This window comes from Silene latifolia, chromosome 10 (genome assembly GCF_048544455.1).
Source record: "Silene latifolia isolate original U9 population chromosome 10, ASM4854445v1, whole genome shotgun sequence".
Taxonomy (NCBI): domain Eukaryota; kingdom Viridiplantae; phylum Streptophyta; class Magnoliopsida; order Caryophyllales; family Caryophyllaceae; genus Silene; species Silene latifolia.
Genome location: NC_133535.1, coordinates 91,733,814 through 91,750,282, shown reverse-complemented (window position 1 = coordinate 91,750,282; position 16,469 = coordinate 91,733,814). Strand labels below are relative to the sequence as shown.

At 36.3% G+C, this 16,469-nt stretch overlaps 1 non-coding gene across 1 annotated transcript; it reads left to right on the top strand.

Moving 5' to 3' along the window:
- The first annotated feature begins 14,929 nt into the window (after positions 1–14,929).
- On the top strand, positions 14,930–15,036 carry LOC141609660 (small nucleolar RNA R71). Its single transcript, XR_012527581.1, has one exon. It is a non-coding gene; the product is annotated as a small nucleolar RNA R71 (small nucleolar RNA).
- Positions 15,037–16,469: the final 1,433 nt, after the last annotated feature.

Here is a 16,469-nt window from a genome sequence, read left to right as displayed (position 1 = left end):
ATCTTTTACCAACGATTTAAGTTGACATTAATGTGTTCACTTAATAAGGTATATAGAGAAATCTTTGAAGAAGTTCAGGAGTTCAAGGAATCACGATTTAGTCGTGATGGGATTATCAAAGTGAAGACTTTGATATAAGCCAAAGGAAATGTGATATAGTATCACAAGTTAATCTCTCTTAGCACGCATTATGAAATAATGTGTGGATGGATAAGAAATCAAACGCTATTCGATAAGGTTTGGACTTCGATCAAGTTATTTTGAGTTACTTGATCCTTTTGGGGATTTTATCATTTTGTCTAGATTATTTTTCCACTAAATCGAATCATATGTGATATGAAATGGTAAGGGTACCATGTTTGTAAGTTTTCACAAGAAACAAATGCTCATTTTTCCCTCTTAAATTATCACGAGTACGACGGGTTGCGGCTCGTGAAGCTGTCTTTCTAAAATACAAGTTTATTTTTAGAAGACGGAGTGGGAGAAATTATTCAAGAGCCACAAAGAATGCCACAGAGAATGTTATGTCGCAAGAAACTGGTCTTTCTTGGCTACATGAGACGTTTTGTGTAAGACATTGTTTCTTTAAAACCTAGGAGGTTAAATTCGTCACTTGTTAAAGATGATGAATTCATGCTACTTTTAAGAAAGTAAAGAGCTTATAACTTACAAAAGAAATTGTTTGATTCAAGTTGATTACTTCTAGAAAGTAATGAAAATATGACTTACATAAGAGTGTTTAAGTCACAACTCAATACAAGGCTTAGAGCCATGAAAATCCGAAATAAAAGGCTTGATTAGTGACAAAGGGTTTTGCACTAATAAAGAGATATTTCAAAGTAAGATTGGTTGCAAAGGGTTTTGCACTAGTTGAAATGCTTAAGTCTATTAGGATCTTCTTAGGGATTGTGTTTCATTATGAGGTTATGAAATACATAGCGAGTAAATCTAAAACCCACTTCTTCAATAGAAGGAATGTATTCAATACATATCATGAGTTTAGTAGATTCTTGCAATCCTAAGATAGTGTGAAACTTAAGAGAGAATCTTAAGTAGGACATCAATGAGTTGAAATCAATGTTTTAATCATGTTATAAAACTTTTCTCGATAAGTCAAGAAGTTGTGTTTATACATGGAGTTTAGTGGGAGTTACGAAAATTTTAATTAGTCCGATATGTGGATGACATATTGATCATTAGGAATGATTTAAGACTTTAGGAGTATTACAATACATCTTTAATATCCAGATTTATGAAGATAAATCCACGTGATATTAGCGTCAAAAAGAAGTCTTATGTTGATAAGATTCATGACTAGTTCAATTAAATTGAACATATTTGATTGATTCCATTTGCTTCCGCTGTCAAATCAATTAAATAGAAAATGATGTAGAACACTTCATATGCTTTGAGTATGATGAATTGTTTTCAAAATCGAATTTAAGTAATCTTTACCAAGTAAGCTATAAAGATTACTCTTAAGTGCTTGCAGAAGCATTAAGGAAGTAAAGCAAAGTGTTTATGATGCAATATTGTGTAAGGGTGTTACACAAGTGACAATTGACAATTGAGATTGCGCATGGTTTCCGACAAAACCATAATCAAAACACACTAGGATGGTTAAGATACCATTGTGGCAATGTTAATTAAGAAGTAGATTTTCTAGAATCGTTCTAGGCAATAAAGAACAATGAGAGATATTTATAACGGAAATTGAGTACACTTGCGATCATGAGATGTGCAAGAAGGATGAGTCCCGCACACTGTGAAAACAGTGGGAGCTATTCTTAGGCTAGAGAGCCTACGTCTTGATTGGATCTCGACACGTACTCAGAAAGTTTTGTAATGCAAATGTATACATTACAAAGGAAAACGAGTAAGTAGTGAGGTTGAGTAAGGTACAAGAAATTGATAAAACCTACTAACCAAAGCCTTCTCAAAGGCTAAACATGATGAGTCATGTCATTTCAATTGAATTGAAATGAACAACTACGTACAAAATCAAATTAGATTATAGAACATGAAATAGTAATCAGGCATTGACTATTCATATGTGATAATCGCATTTGTCGTTCGAGTTTTACTTTAAAACTCTTTTATTATACTTTGTTACATCCAAACGGGTTGTGGAAACAATTGAACCCCGTTAAAGTGAACACGGATTAGCATTGTATTCGCCCATAGTCACTTGTATGAGATGACGTCTCGAAGTGACTAGAGTGTGATGCGATTGATGGCAAGTTCAAGTGCCATACAGTCATGTGAGATGACTAGTCGATCACATAGGCAGATTGTTAAGAACACTTTGTCGGGCCTTATGACCGCTTATAGAGTTCTGGCAATTTATATAGCCTGGTCGTGGCGAGAGCTACTATAGTATTCAAATGAGTCGATTCTTTTGACTAAAGACTATTCACCTAAGATGGCACAGTTTCAGATTAAGTTTGATTTGTGTTACTACGACCTTCGTAAATGGGGTCAAATGGGCATATTTTGGGTTATGATGGCTGTGGCTAGTCGAAGGGAATGAGTGCGATAGGAATTGTCCACCCCTTGTCGGGTTAAAACAATATCTCGGGGCCACTCGAGGAGTAATGAATTGGAAATGCGTGGCCACGCTCGGAAGGTATCCAGAGTGGATAAATCCGGTCAATCAGTTATTCTCCAGATCGAGGAAACCACTCTCGATATGATCACTTGCAAGTACGACCTGAAAGACACCTTGCATTGTGTGGGAGATAGTAATAGGACAAGAGAATTGGTGACGCACACTTGTCGAGGACAAGTGGGAGATTGTTGGGAAATGTGTCCTCAACAATAGTGCGATCACATGATTTAAATATCATTATTAAATCTCATTTTAAGAATACATGTGGGATGTAATATTTTACAGTCAACTGGTCCACACATATCGGTAATGATTGGCTGACTAGAGTTTGACATTACTGTCGTGCGACGGTGGTGATCAGTTGATCCCCTTAGGTCATACCTATAGGGAAATACTCTTAATTGATTATTTAATTAATCGTATATCGATACGAGTTAATTAAATTACTTAAAATTGACGGATGATTTTGTGAGTATAATTTACGTATCTTATTGTAAATGTGATTAAATAAGACACGGTCTAAGTAATCGAATTATTTTATTACTTGGATGAAATTATTGTTTACGAAACAATTGAATCGGAATGAATAAATTATTATAAATACAGAATGTTGTAGTTTATAATTTGGAAACATTTTTGGTACAAGTAATTACGAATTACTAGTCGATTTTGTAAATGACATATTTTATGAGTATGTTGATTTTTAATATGTTAAAAATACATTACATTGTGACATGTCATGTAACATGTCACATGTGACAAATTTGACAAATGACAAAAATAAAATGGATTCTCCATTTTATGTCTAAAAACCGAAAATGAGAAGGGAGTGTAAGAGATGTATTGTGTTTTTATCTTGAGTGGAAAACACAATTATCATATCTAATTAGTAGCCTTGCACACCTACCTTTTAGAGAAGAGCAAAAATGAAATGCATTGGGCATTCTACCCAAGGCAATTTCGGCCACTCCACATGAAAAGAGAAGTGAGCTTTTCTCTTTGATTATTCATTCAATCTTCCCATCTAATTTTCTAGTGTAAGAAAATTCATCAAATGCTCTCTACAATCTTATGAGATTTCTAGAGAAATAAATCACAAAATTCCTCTTCTCTCAACCGAAATATGTGAGAGTACAAAAACATTTTGTGTCATATTTTTAAGTAAGACTAATTTTAATACTAGATCATATTATTTTAGTCTTTAAGATGTATTCCTTAGGTATATGCTTTTGGGAGGGATTCTACTCTTGAATCCTTGTTCTTCCATTTGGAGAGCTCAAGAACAAGTGAGTAGGAGGACTCACTTGTGCCCATAAGAACCGAAATTACAATGTAAGGACATGATTTCTCTTCTTTTATATTATATTTTTTGCATGCATAAAATCCACATTTAATTTTATGACAAATTAATTTTGACATATATGAATATGTTAATATGTATATGAATCTACATTTCTTTCAGGTACTACTTTTAGACCTTCCGTGAATTGCCTGATCCACACAGCTTCCTTGGCAGCTTCTGATGCTGCTATGTACTCAGCCTCCGTTGTAGAATCATGATTCTGACTTCCTTGAAGCTTCTCCATTTACGGCACCACCATTGAGCATGAACACGAAACCAGCTTGTGATTTCAAGTCATCTCTATCTGTTTGAAAACTTGAGTCCGTGTATCCCTTAACACGCAACTCAGTGTCTCCTCCAAACACAAGGATAGAATCCTTAGTTCTTCTCAAGTACTTAAGGATGTTCTTGACTGCAATCCAGTGACTCTCACCTGGATTTCCTTGATATCTACTCGTCATGCTCAAGGCATACGAGACATCAGGACGTGTGCATATCATGGCATACATGATTGATCCAACAGCGGAAGCATAAGGGATCAACTTCATGCGTTCAACATCATGGGGCTCGGAGGGAGATTGAGTCTTGCTCAATATCGTCCCGGTTACCATAGGTACCAAACCCCTTTTGGATTTGTCCATGCTGAACCGTCGAAGAATCTTATCGACATAAGACTCTTGACTTAGTGCCAATATCCTCTTGGATCTATCTCTATAGATCCGGATACCTAATATGCGTTGGGCCTCTCCTAAATCCTTCATTTGGAAGTGGTTACTTAACCACTTCTTAACAGAAGACAACATTGGAATATCATTTCCAATGAGTAGTATGTCATCGACATACAAGATTAGGAACACAACATTGCTCCCACTGAATTTCATGTATAAACATGGTTCCTCAACACTTCGAGTGAAACCATTTTCCTTTATCACATGATCAAATCGATGATTCCAACTTCTAGATGCTTGCTTAAGACCATAAATGGATCTCTTAAGCTTGCACACTTTGTTAGGATTTTTAGAATCAACAAAACCTTCGGGTTGTATCATGTACACCTCCTCTTCTAAATGCCCATTTAGAAAAGCGGTTTTGACATCCATTTGCCATATTTCATAATCATGAAATGCGGCGATCGCTAACAAAATCCGTATGGATCTTAGCATGGCTACGGGGGCGAATGTCTCATCATAATGGAGACCTTGGACTTGGGTAAATCCTTTTGCCACTAGCCTAGCTTTGTAGACATCATCATGTCCTTCTATGCCATTCTTGACTTTGAATATCCATTTGCATTGAAGGGGTCTTGCCCCTTTAGGCAAATCTACCAAGTCCCAAACTTGGTTTTCATGCATAGAATCCATTTCGGATTTCATGGCTTCAAGCCATAAGGAGGAATTTGGACTAGAGATTGCGGCCTTGTAGGTGGCGGGCTCGTCACTTTCCATAAGTAACACATCGAGTGTTCCATCTTCCTCGATAAGTCCCACATATCGATCTGGATGGCGAATTACTCGGCCCGTCCTTCTTAGTGGAGGAGGTACAACCGCGTTAGACGACGAAGGAACATCTTCTTGCGTCTCTATCTCGGTTTGTGACTCTTGAACTTCATTAAGTTCAAAATTTCTCCCACTCTGTCTCTTAGAAATAAATTCTCTTTCTAAGAAGACAGCCTCGCAAGACACAAACACTTTATGATCTTGAGGTTTGTAGAAGTAATATCCTCGAGAGGTCGAGGGGTAACCTACAAAGATGCATTTTTCAGATCTTGGGGCAAGCTTGTTGTCGTTCTTAGTTTTGACGTAAGCATCACATCCCCAAATCTTCATATAGGATATATTGGGAACTTTTCCCGTCCACATCTCATATGGAGTCTTTTCGGTGGACTTAGTGGGACTATTATTCAAAGATCGAATTGCGGTTTGAATCGCAAATCCCCAAAACGAGTTCGGTAACTCGGTTTGACTCATCATGGAGCGAACCATATCAAGTAGGGTTCGATTCCTCCTTTCGGCAACACCATTGAGTTGTGGCGTTCCGGGTGGAGTAAGTTGTGATATAATTCCACAACCTTTCAAGTGTGAATCAAATTCAAGGCTAAGGTATTCACCACCACGATCGGATCGTAGTGCCTTAATCCTTTTGTTCAATTGGTTCTCTACTTCGTTTTGAAATTCCTTGAATTTCTCAAACGCTTCACTCTTATGTTTTATTAAATAGATATACCCATATCTACTCAAGTCATCGGTGAAGGTTATAAAGTAGTCATAATTACCACGAGCGGTGATACTCATTGGTCCGCATACATCGGTGTGTATGAGTCCCAATAGTTCACTAGCTCGTGTCCCTTTACCACTAAAAGGATTACGAGTCATTTTGCCAAGTAGGCAATATTCGCATGTACCAAATGATTGATAATCAAATGGTGTAATCACATTAGTTGAAATTAATCTTTTGATGCGATTCTCGTTTATGTGACCTAATCGACAATGCCAAATGAACGCTTCACTTGGGTCACTTGATTTGAGTTTCTTTGATTGAATGTTATAAATATCATTCGTTGGATTTGAGGTCTCTAAAATGTATATGCCATTAATGGAAGAAGCTTGGCCAATAACCAAATCATTCCTAGAAATAGTACAACGATTGTTCTTAATGACAAAACAAAAACCGTCCATGTCTAGCATGGCGATTGAAATAATGTTTTTAGAGAGCGTAGGTACATAAAAACAATTATGCAAATACAACTCAAATCCATTTGGCAAAGCTAAAACATAGGTTCCCTTGGATTCGGCCGCTACCCGAGCTCCATTTCCAAGGCGTAGATCCACATCTCCTTTGCTAAGCCTCTCCACATCTCTTAAACCCCGTAAATGATTACAAAGGTGAGAACCACAACCGGTATCTAGTACCCATGTTGTAGTGGAAGTATAATTTATATCAATAACATAAATTTCTTTAGGAATTGTACCTTTTGGAGTAATGAGTCCTTCCCTTATATTTCGCAAATACACGGGACAATTCCTAAGCCAATGTCCCATGCCATAGCAATAATGGCACTCATCATTAACTTGCTTGAAGTTTTTGATTTTCTTTCCTTTCTTCTTGAACCTCTTGCCCTTTGACGCAAGAACTTGATTGCTAGAGCTCCCACTAGCTTTGGCATCTTTATCTTCCAGAGACAAAGACCCTATAGATCGTATGAGGTAGTCTTCCTGAGACGGACTCACACGAGGTCTAGTAGTAGTGGGTGGTTTAGAAGAAGTGATGAAGTTAAGGTTTCCATCCGAACCTATCCCAAAATGAAGTTCTCTAGTTGTATCGAAATTGTTGTTGGAGCAAACGTCGTCAAGAACATTGTGATATGACTCAATAGTTATCGGTGCGATAGCATTTGATGGATTCATTGTAAAGAACTACAAATATGGAGGAAAAGGAAATATTAACATTTGTCTTTTTAAATCATACTTGCAAATTTAACAAGATATGAACATTTATATAGTGACCTCTACCCAACTATAATAAATGATTCCAAGACCCAAATTCATATCGACTTAGGCACGGTGGGGCCGATACATCCTTTATCAATATAACTCGGTGGATTAACGTTTAATCGATTCTACTTTTAGAACTCTTGGTCGATAACATTACATTAACAATTATCTATAGCCCAAAACACATCGACAAGGGCACGGTGGGGCCGATGATACATCCCTTATCAAATACTTTTGTTGAGTTCAATCCAAATTTCGAATAAATGTGTCCATGATCCAAACCCACATTAACTTGGGCACGGTGTGGCCGATACATCCCTTATCAACATGAATTCGGTGGATTAACATTCATCACCCACTTCCCCTACGTAACAAGGTTTGTACCCCGGTGGGGCCGAGCGCACTCCCTCGCGAAATAGGTTTTCATGGTTTCTACTATTTGGTAAGGCTATGTCTCAATTAATTGTTTTAGCGAGAGGTCATGTCAATTTATTATCTATCACGTTTTAAGTGAACTAAAGCGGTGAACTACGATAATTTTAATTGACACGGTCGATAAACTCGATAAAATGACAAAGCATGTTTAGTTATGGCGATTTAGCGATGCATGTGACATAAAATAAAATGCAAGCATGAAGATAAATAAATCCTAGTATGGCCTTTCCTAAAATAGAAAAACTATTTAACTATTACATATTCGGAAACCAACTCCATTGGTCCCTTGAACTTCGGTTGTGGCACGCATCTCGAGGTAACACCGTCTTTATGAATCGCCATTCTTGAAGAAATCCGTCTTTTGGAACTCCGGAATGAATAAAATTACATAATAAATTACATAATTTCCTATTATACATTTGTAACTAAAATAAAATAAATCTATTAAATTACAAAACGGTGATACGAGATCACAATAAAAATTACAACCGAATCGGTACTCCCATACATTTCGGGAAATACCAATTAAAATCTAAGGCCATACTAAGTAAAATTACATAATTCAAAAATTACATAAATTAAAATTATGACAATCATAAAGAAAATGCAGCATTATAATATGTATGAACATGCTCAATTTTATGCTAAATCGCCTTTTAATTAGCCAATATCGTATATTACTCGGTTTTTACGGATTTGCGTGATTTCAACATTTTATAATCACAAAAATACATAAACTCATATTTATGCATAAGTTAATTACCCTAACCTCTTAGGACTCAAAATATAGTCTTCACTAATAATTTGACCATAATTAACCCATATTTTATAAAATTGTTCATAAATGGACTAAAAATTACAAATATAAGCTATTAAACTTCAAATAAATCACAAAATTTCAAATAAATTCAAAATTTGAAATTTAAACTCATGAACATTCTGGAAAAATTCCATGACACTCATAATGTTCAAAATCTTAGGTTAAAAATTTCGAAATTTTTCCGGAAAAACAATGTTGCGGTTTATCGATTTTTAATAAAATAATCATAAAATCATGAAAAAATTATTTTCAATAACTTTTCAATTTTAGATCTGAAAAATATAATAAAATGCAACATTAGACGTTTTTCCTAAGTCATAGATTATGTTTTATTAATTTTCCACTAATAATGTCACTATTAATGCTATTTTTCTTCAAAAATCCATAAATCATGCAAAAAGACTTCTTTACAGCCAATTATTTTACACACATCTTGTAAAATTGCATGTCACAACATATAAATCTTCTATGACCAGATTCGAAATTTAACTCATATTAACCTATTTTTTACCTAAATCCGAATTTAATAATGAAAAATTCAATTTTCGAGCATAACAAGTCCAAAAATTATGAAAATTTACAGATTATCTCAAAATAATATATGTGACAACATATCCAAAAAACAAGTGAAAATTCGAAGTATAGCTAATTTTAGACCAAAAATGACATTTTTACTCATAAAAGCACATTTAAATGCCATTATTGTAAATTATGAACAATAAAAATCCGAAAAATTAACCAAAATATCCTAAAACATTTTAGGACCAGAAATATTAACATGCATGGATTAATTTCGTGATATCTCATAATAACACAAATTTTACAAGTTTTTTTTGTTATTCTTATAACTCGGAAAAACTTTTAACCGATTTGCATGCAAACAACCGTGGCTCTTGATACCGATTGAGGGAAATGTAGATTCATATACATACTAACATACTCATATATGTCGAAATTAATTTGTCATAAAATTAAATGTGGATTTTATGCATGCAAACAATATAATAAAATAGAGAAGAAATCATATCCTTACATTGAAATTTCGGTTCAAATGGGCACAAAAGAAATCTCCTTTTCTTTTGTTCTTGAGCTTTCCTTTAATGGAAGAACAAGATCCAAGTGTAGGATCTCTCCTTAGGAATAATACACAAAGCTAACCCTTAATCTAATTAATATTATTTGATCTAGTATAATATTAATCTTGTGAAAAATTGAACCAAAAAATGTTTGGTATTAGGCTCTCAAAACCGGTTGAGAGAAGAGGAGAGGAAGAGGAATTATTTTGTCTCACTAAAAATAATTTTATGATAAGAATGAATAATAATTTTTCACACACTACTCCATATAGTGAATGATAAATTAATAAGTAAAAGAACCCTTGTTCTTTTCTATGTAGAACCGGGTAGGGTGAAGGGAGATGGCCAATGCATGGTCTTTGTGCTCTTACACAAAAGACACTAGGTGTGCATGCCTAAATTAGAGAAATAATGATGAATTCCACTAATCTAATTTAACACAATATGTTAATTATGCCCAATATTTCGGTCCATGTTGTAATATGGATTCCATATTATTTTTGTCAAATGTCAATATGTCACATGTAACATAAATTGTTTATGTATTTTTATCATATTAAAAATCAACGTATTAATAAAAATACGTCATATACAAAATCGACTTAGTAATTCATAATTACTTGTACCAAAATATTTTACCCTTTATAAATCGCATTTATAATAATAATTCATTCAAATCCAATCGTTTCTTTTAAACAATAATTTCATCCGAGTAATGATACAATTCGATTACTCAGACCGTATCTCATTTAATCACATTTCAATTTGATACGTAAATTTTACTTCCAAAATTGTCCGTAAATTTTTCAAGTAATTTAATTAACTCGTAACATTATACGATTAATTAAATGATCAATTAAGAGTGTTGCCCTATAGGTATGACCTAGGGGGTCAACTGATCACCACCGTCACACGACAGTAATGTCAAACTCTAGTCAGCCAATCATTACCGATATATGTTGACCAGTTGACAGTAAAAATACTTCCCAATTGTATTCTTTAAAATGAGATTTAATAATGATATTTAAATCATATGATCGCACTATTGTTGAGGACACATTTCCCAACACCTTTTTCGCCACATACTTGCTATCCTTGTTGAAATTCGGATCAAAGTACTTAGCCAAAAGAGTAACTAGACCTCCATTTACAATAAAAGAGGTGCCTTGCTTTCCACAATCAACATTTAGCCATCTTTCCACCAAAAGCCTTAGAGAATTGTAAGGCTTGGTGAATTCCCTTTCAATATTTAAGGCCGACTCAAGTAGAACACAATCGAGCTTGGTAAAGTGGTTAGTGTCTTTTCTTGCAATGATAGTATTCCCGATGACCTTGTGCCATACTCTAATGCCTAGATGGTGGACTAATAGAGCGCGACTAGCATGATAGTTCTCAAATTTCCTCCCGGAAATCGCCTCCCAAAGAGGAGAGGGTTCATATTTTTCGGGCTTCTTGTAATAACGAGGTGAATCACTAAGACCTAATGCTTTACCCAAATCATCAAAGGTGATGCGCCTACTCACATTGGCAAGGCGGAACTCGATGTTTTCTCTAGTCTCTAACTTAGTCACTTTCAAAGAACTCAATAATTCTAAGGTACGGGAGGGGTATGTCAATTCTCTTGTAGCAAACAATTTTCCCAACCCCATGGCTTCAAAGAAGGCTTTTGTTTGTTCAAGGACACCCAATTTGTTCAAGGCATCTTCACATATGAATTTGGTGGGTAGAAAGGATTTCCTAGCATACTTGGCAAATGTATCCCTATGGGAGTTAGAAATGAAAATTACCTCCGGATAGTTTGATAATTGAGCAATTTCCGGAGTTGTTGATGTTGTTGCTTCCAAGGGAGGATTTTGTTGTTGTTGAACTTCCAAGTTTGAACTAGCTACCACCATAGCCAATGAGGCTTTCTTTGCTTGAAGACATTGTTGTCTTGTTGAGAGTGCCTTTGCCTTAGGTGCCTTTGTTGATCCTTTTGTTCTTGCCATTGATGAAAATACCAAGAAAAGAGTGAAAATATTCAATTTCCAAGTATACCCAAATCGATTTTAAGATGAAAGGCTTTGCCTTTGTAATTTCAAAAATCGACTCAAAGGTTGAAGATTTTGGTGCTTGGTTTGATTTTTGTTGGAAGAGGAGTGATTAATTGTTGTTAAAAGGAAGTTTGGATTTGATTTTGTTGAATTTGGTTGAGGAAATCTTGCTTTGGTGATGGAGAGGATGAGGGTTTTGAGTTTTGGGGTTTATGGGTAGTGTTTTGAATGAATGAATGAAGAAATGAATGTGGGAGGGGTATTTAAAATACCCGAAAATTTCAAAACTGCAGGGGAAGATGGGCGTCTTTCCTTCGGGACGCTCGGATTCTGCCTATTTTGGGTTCAGGATTCTCACCTAAAGACGGGCGTCTTTTAGCTGGGACGCTCGGATTTTTCGACTACAGGACGAGCGGATTCCTCTGAAGACAGGCGGATTCTGAGACAGCAAGCTTTCTTGGTTTACACTAGCAAAAAGACGGGCGTCTTCCTGCAAAGACGGGCGGATTTCTGAAGACGAGCGTCTTCTCTACCAGGACGCTCGGATTCTTCGACAGTCCCAAATTTTCAAATTTTCAGTTAAAATGGACGGGCGGATTTTGACAAAGACGCTCGGATTTCCTGGAGACGAGCGGATTCCCCTTGAAGACGCTCGGATTCTCCCTGGTCTACCCGGATTCAGTTCCATCCGTGCACTTGCATATCCCGTGTCATTTTTCATTCTTCAAATCTCGTGTTCTTCATTGTAGGGGCACTACTAAGGCATGAATAGCCTAGGCAAATGCTATCCCCACAATAAGCTAAAGCACTACACATCAATAAAATCATTAGTCCCTCCCTCACTTCTCTCAAAAATGATAATTACCTTGATCAAAGCATAAAAATCCAAAAATGACAAAAATGCAATGTAAGAATTAAAATGCAAGTTAGGGAGTTAGAAATATTTACAAATGGTGGTTTAGGGAGGACTCCACCAAACTCTCATCCTTAGTGAGATGTCATGGGGTCATGTCCAAGGTGTTGTTGATGTTGCTCAACACCTTGAAGAAGTAGTCAAAAGCTTGTTCATTATCATGATAAAGATCTTCAATAGATCTTTGCCCTTGTTGTCCTTCATATTGGTCTTGATCGATAGCATTACCAATATAGGGATTGAAAATCCCTTCAAACTCATCGTCCCAAAGACCACAAACTTCATCTACTTGGTCACTAAAGATCTCTTGGGTTGATAGAGACAACGCTCCCACTTTCTTGTCTTGGCCAATGAGGCCATCCTCTTCATTGCTTAACTTTGGTGAGCTTTTCAAGCTCTCTTTGTTACAATTCACTTGCTCTTTGAATGGAGCATCATCGATTTTTTTCTTCTATTGGAATTCCGACTTCTTCCTATCATCCTTTCGGCTATAATGATCAATCATAAAACATGGTTCATGCAAACGGGGAGCTCTCATGGTCTTGTCAAGATTGAAAGTTATGCTCTCATCTCTCACTTCTAGAGTGAGCTCTCCATGCTTCACATCAATCACCGCACCCGCGGTGTGTAAGAAAGGTCTTCCTAGAATGATTGGAATGTTGGAGTCTTCCTCCATGTCAACAATGACAAAGTCCACTGGGATGAAAAATTTCCCAACTCTTACGGGAACATCTTCCCATATCCCTAATGGTGTCTTCGTCGATCTATCGGCCATTTGGAGTGTGATATTGGTGCATTTAAGCTCTCCCATCCCTAACCTTTTACTCACCGAGTACGGCATAACGCTCACACTAGCCCCTAGATCACATAAGGCTTTGTTGATCGTAGTGTCCCCAATGGTGCACGGTATTGAGAAGCTTCCCGGATCTTTGAGTTTTGGAGGTGAACTCCCTTGAAGTATTGCACTACTCACCTTAGTGAAGGCGATAGTCTCAAGCTTCCGGATCGACTTCTTCTTTGTGAGGATGTCTTTCATGTATTTTGCATAGGCCGGCACGTGATTGATTAATTCCGTGAAAGGAATCGAGACTTCCAAATTCTTCACAAGTTCCATAAATTTTCCAAGTTGGTCATCAAATTTGGGCTTGGCTTGACGACTTGGAAAAGGAAGTCTAATCACAATGGGCTCCTTCTCCTTGACCTTGTCTTCATTTTTTGTTTGAAATTTCTTCTTTTGATGGTTCTCCATCCTTGGAGTTTTGCACAATTTCTTCTTTGTCACTAGCTTCCACAACTTCATCCTCAACTTGCTTCTTTGGTGCTTCATACCTTGTATCGCTCCTCAAGTGAATGGCACTAACCGTTTCATGTCTTGGGGGATTACTTTGAGGTGGTAATTGCCCCTTTTGTCTTTGTGAGCTTGAAGATGCTAGTTGAGTCAATTGGGTTTCCAACATTTTGGTGTGAGCTAGGATGTTGTTGATGGTGATTTGCTTTGCTTGACTATCTTTTTGCATTTGAGTGAAAAACTCTTGTTGATTCTTTTGCATTTGGAGGACTGCGTTTTGAACATCAAAACCTTGGTCATTTTGTTGATTGTATGGAGTTTGATTTTTGTAACCTTGGTTTTGGTTGTAAAAGGGTCTTTGATTTTGGTTTCTCATGGGAGGTGGGGTGTATGTTGGTTGAGGGTTTTGAACATTTTGGCTTTTGTATGAAAGATTTGGATGAAATTTGGTGTTTTCATTGTAATAGTTGGAATAAGGGGTACCACTCTTGTATGCTTGGAAAGCATTTACTTGTTCATTTGTTCCCCTACATTCACTTTGGTCATGTCCCAAAGTTCCACAATTCTCACATATCCCACTTGGGATTGATGAAGATGCCGTCATGGCATTAACATGATGGTTTGGTGATTTTGAGGCTTCTTCAAGTCTAGCCATAGCTTTTTCAAACTTCAAAATGATGGTATCAATGTCAGCACTAAGTTGAGCACCCAATTGAGTAATAGAGTCCACTTCATGCTTTCCTCCTCTAGTAGCCTTGCGAGGTCTACTATATTGTGAGTTATGGACCGCCATTTCCTCAATCTTGTTCCAAGTTTGATTGTCATCAACTTCGGTGAACATTCCATTTGATCCCATGTTGAGAATGTTTCTTGAATCTTCATAAAGACCGTTCCAAAATTGTTGTACCAAGAACCACTCGCTAAGTCCATGATGAGGACATGAGCGACAAATTTCTTTGAATCGCTCCCAAGCTTCATACAAGGATTCTTCATCTCTTTGCTTAAAGCCCGTAATTTGAGCTCTTAGCATGTTATGGATAGAACTTTTTGTAGAAAGCTAGAGCCAACTTCTTCCAAGAATCAATTCCGAGAGTAGCCTTATCAAGGCCTTTCAACCATTGTTTCGCGGTGCCAATTAGAGAAAAAGGAAATAAGACCCATCGAATTTGGTCTTGAGTTACATCGGTTTGAGAATTCGCATCACAATCACTACTACAGATACAGCCTATAACAACGGGTAAAAACCGTTGTAAAATAAAAAAGCGGACGTTGTTAAAGCGGCCGTTGTAGAAGGTATTTACAACGGTTTGCTTATTTAGTGAAACCGTTGTCTAAAGTATTCACCACGGTTAAAAGCCGTTGTTGTTGGGTGTTCTCCGTTGTGGAAAGTGTTTCAAAATTTTGGAGGGAATAATATAACAACGGTTGTCGTATGTATAACCGTTGTTGTAACTTTCCCTCCAAAATTGTGAAGTCTTTTGACAACGGGTTTATGGTACATACCCGTTGTTGAAATTTTTTGTAACAACGGTTCTATGTTTAATACCCGTTGTTGTAATTTTACCTCCAAAATTGTGAAGACTTTTAACAACGGTTCTTTGTTTAATACCCGTTGTTGAATATTATGCGCGGTTATTTGTGAATGTCATTCACAACGGTGTTATTTTTATTAACCGTTGTGAAAGGTATTCACAACGGTTTTTTTTTAGTAACCGTTTTTATTACAAACTCCTAATGTTTTGAAAAAATAAATTTGTTTCATGCCATTCAAAAACCGCATATGTCGTGACACCATATACCAAAGACCAAAGATAAATCACAATTTGGGTTCATCGAACTCAATAGATTCAATTCAACCACAACAAAGAAATTTGCATCATATATATATATACTTACAATGAGTTGAATTTACATGAACTAATCATTCCCTAACTTCAACAAAAAATTTACTAATAAGTTGATCTAAACTCTGAGTATCATGCATTTCTAAATATATTCTAAGACGTAGTTGCCCCACATGTCTCTTACCTCGTCTATATCTACACTTGAGTACTGCTCAATCTGTTGTGACGGGTTGATTGCATACTGCGGAAAAAACAAAGAGAAGACATTATGGTATATATAGCAGCAAGCAAGACAACATTAGCAACATTATGGTATATATAGCAGCAAGCAAGACAACATTAGCTCTAATTTAAAAAAAAGTAATAAACACATGTTTAAATTATTACTAACCTTGTCTGGAATAACGAGATATCTTCGCCTAATAATCTCCAACATGAACCGACAAGCGTAGTATCCACATTGTATGCTATCTGGCTGGCGAGGGGCCTATTATTACATAAAAAAACAGACGAGAGAAGGCTCACATCAGAATCTTGAACTTTAGGTATTGTATTAGTATTAAACACAGATTTTGCACTTAATGTTGTTGTATTTGAGCACGTACCCCTGTTATCGTAA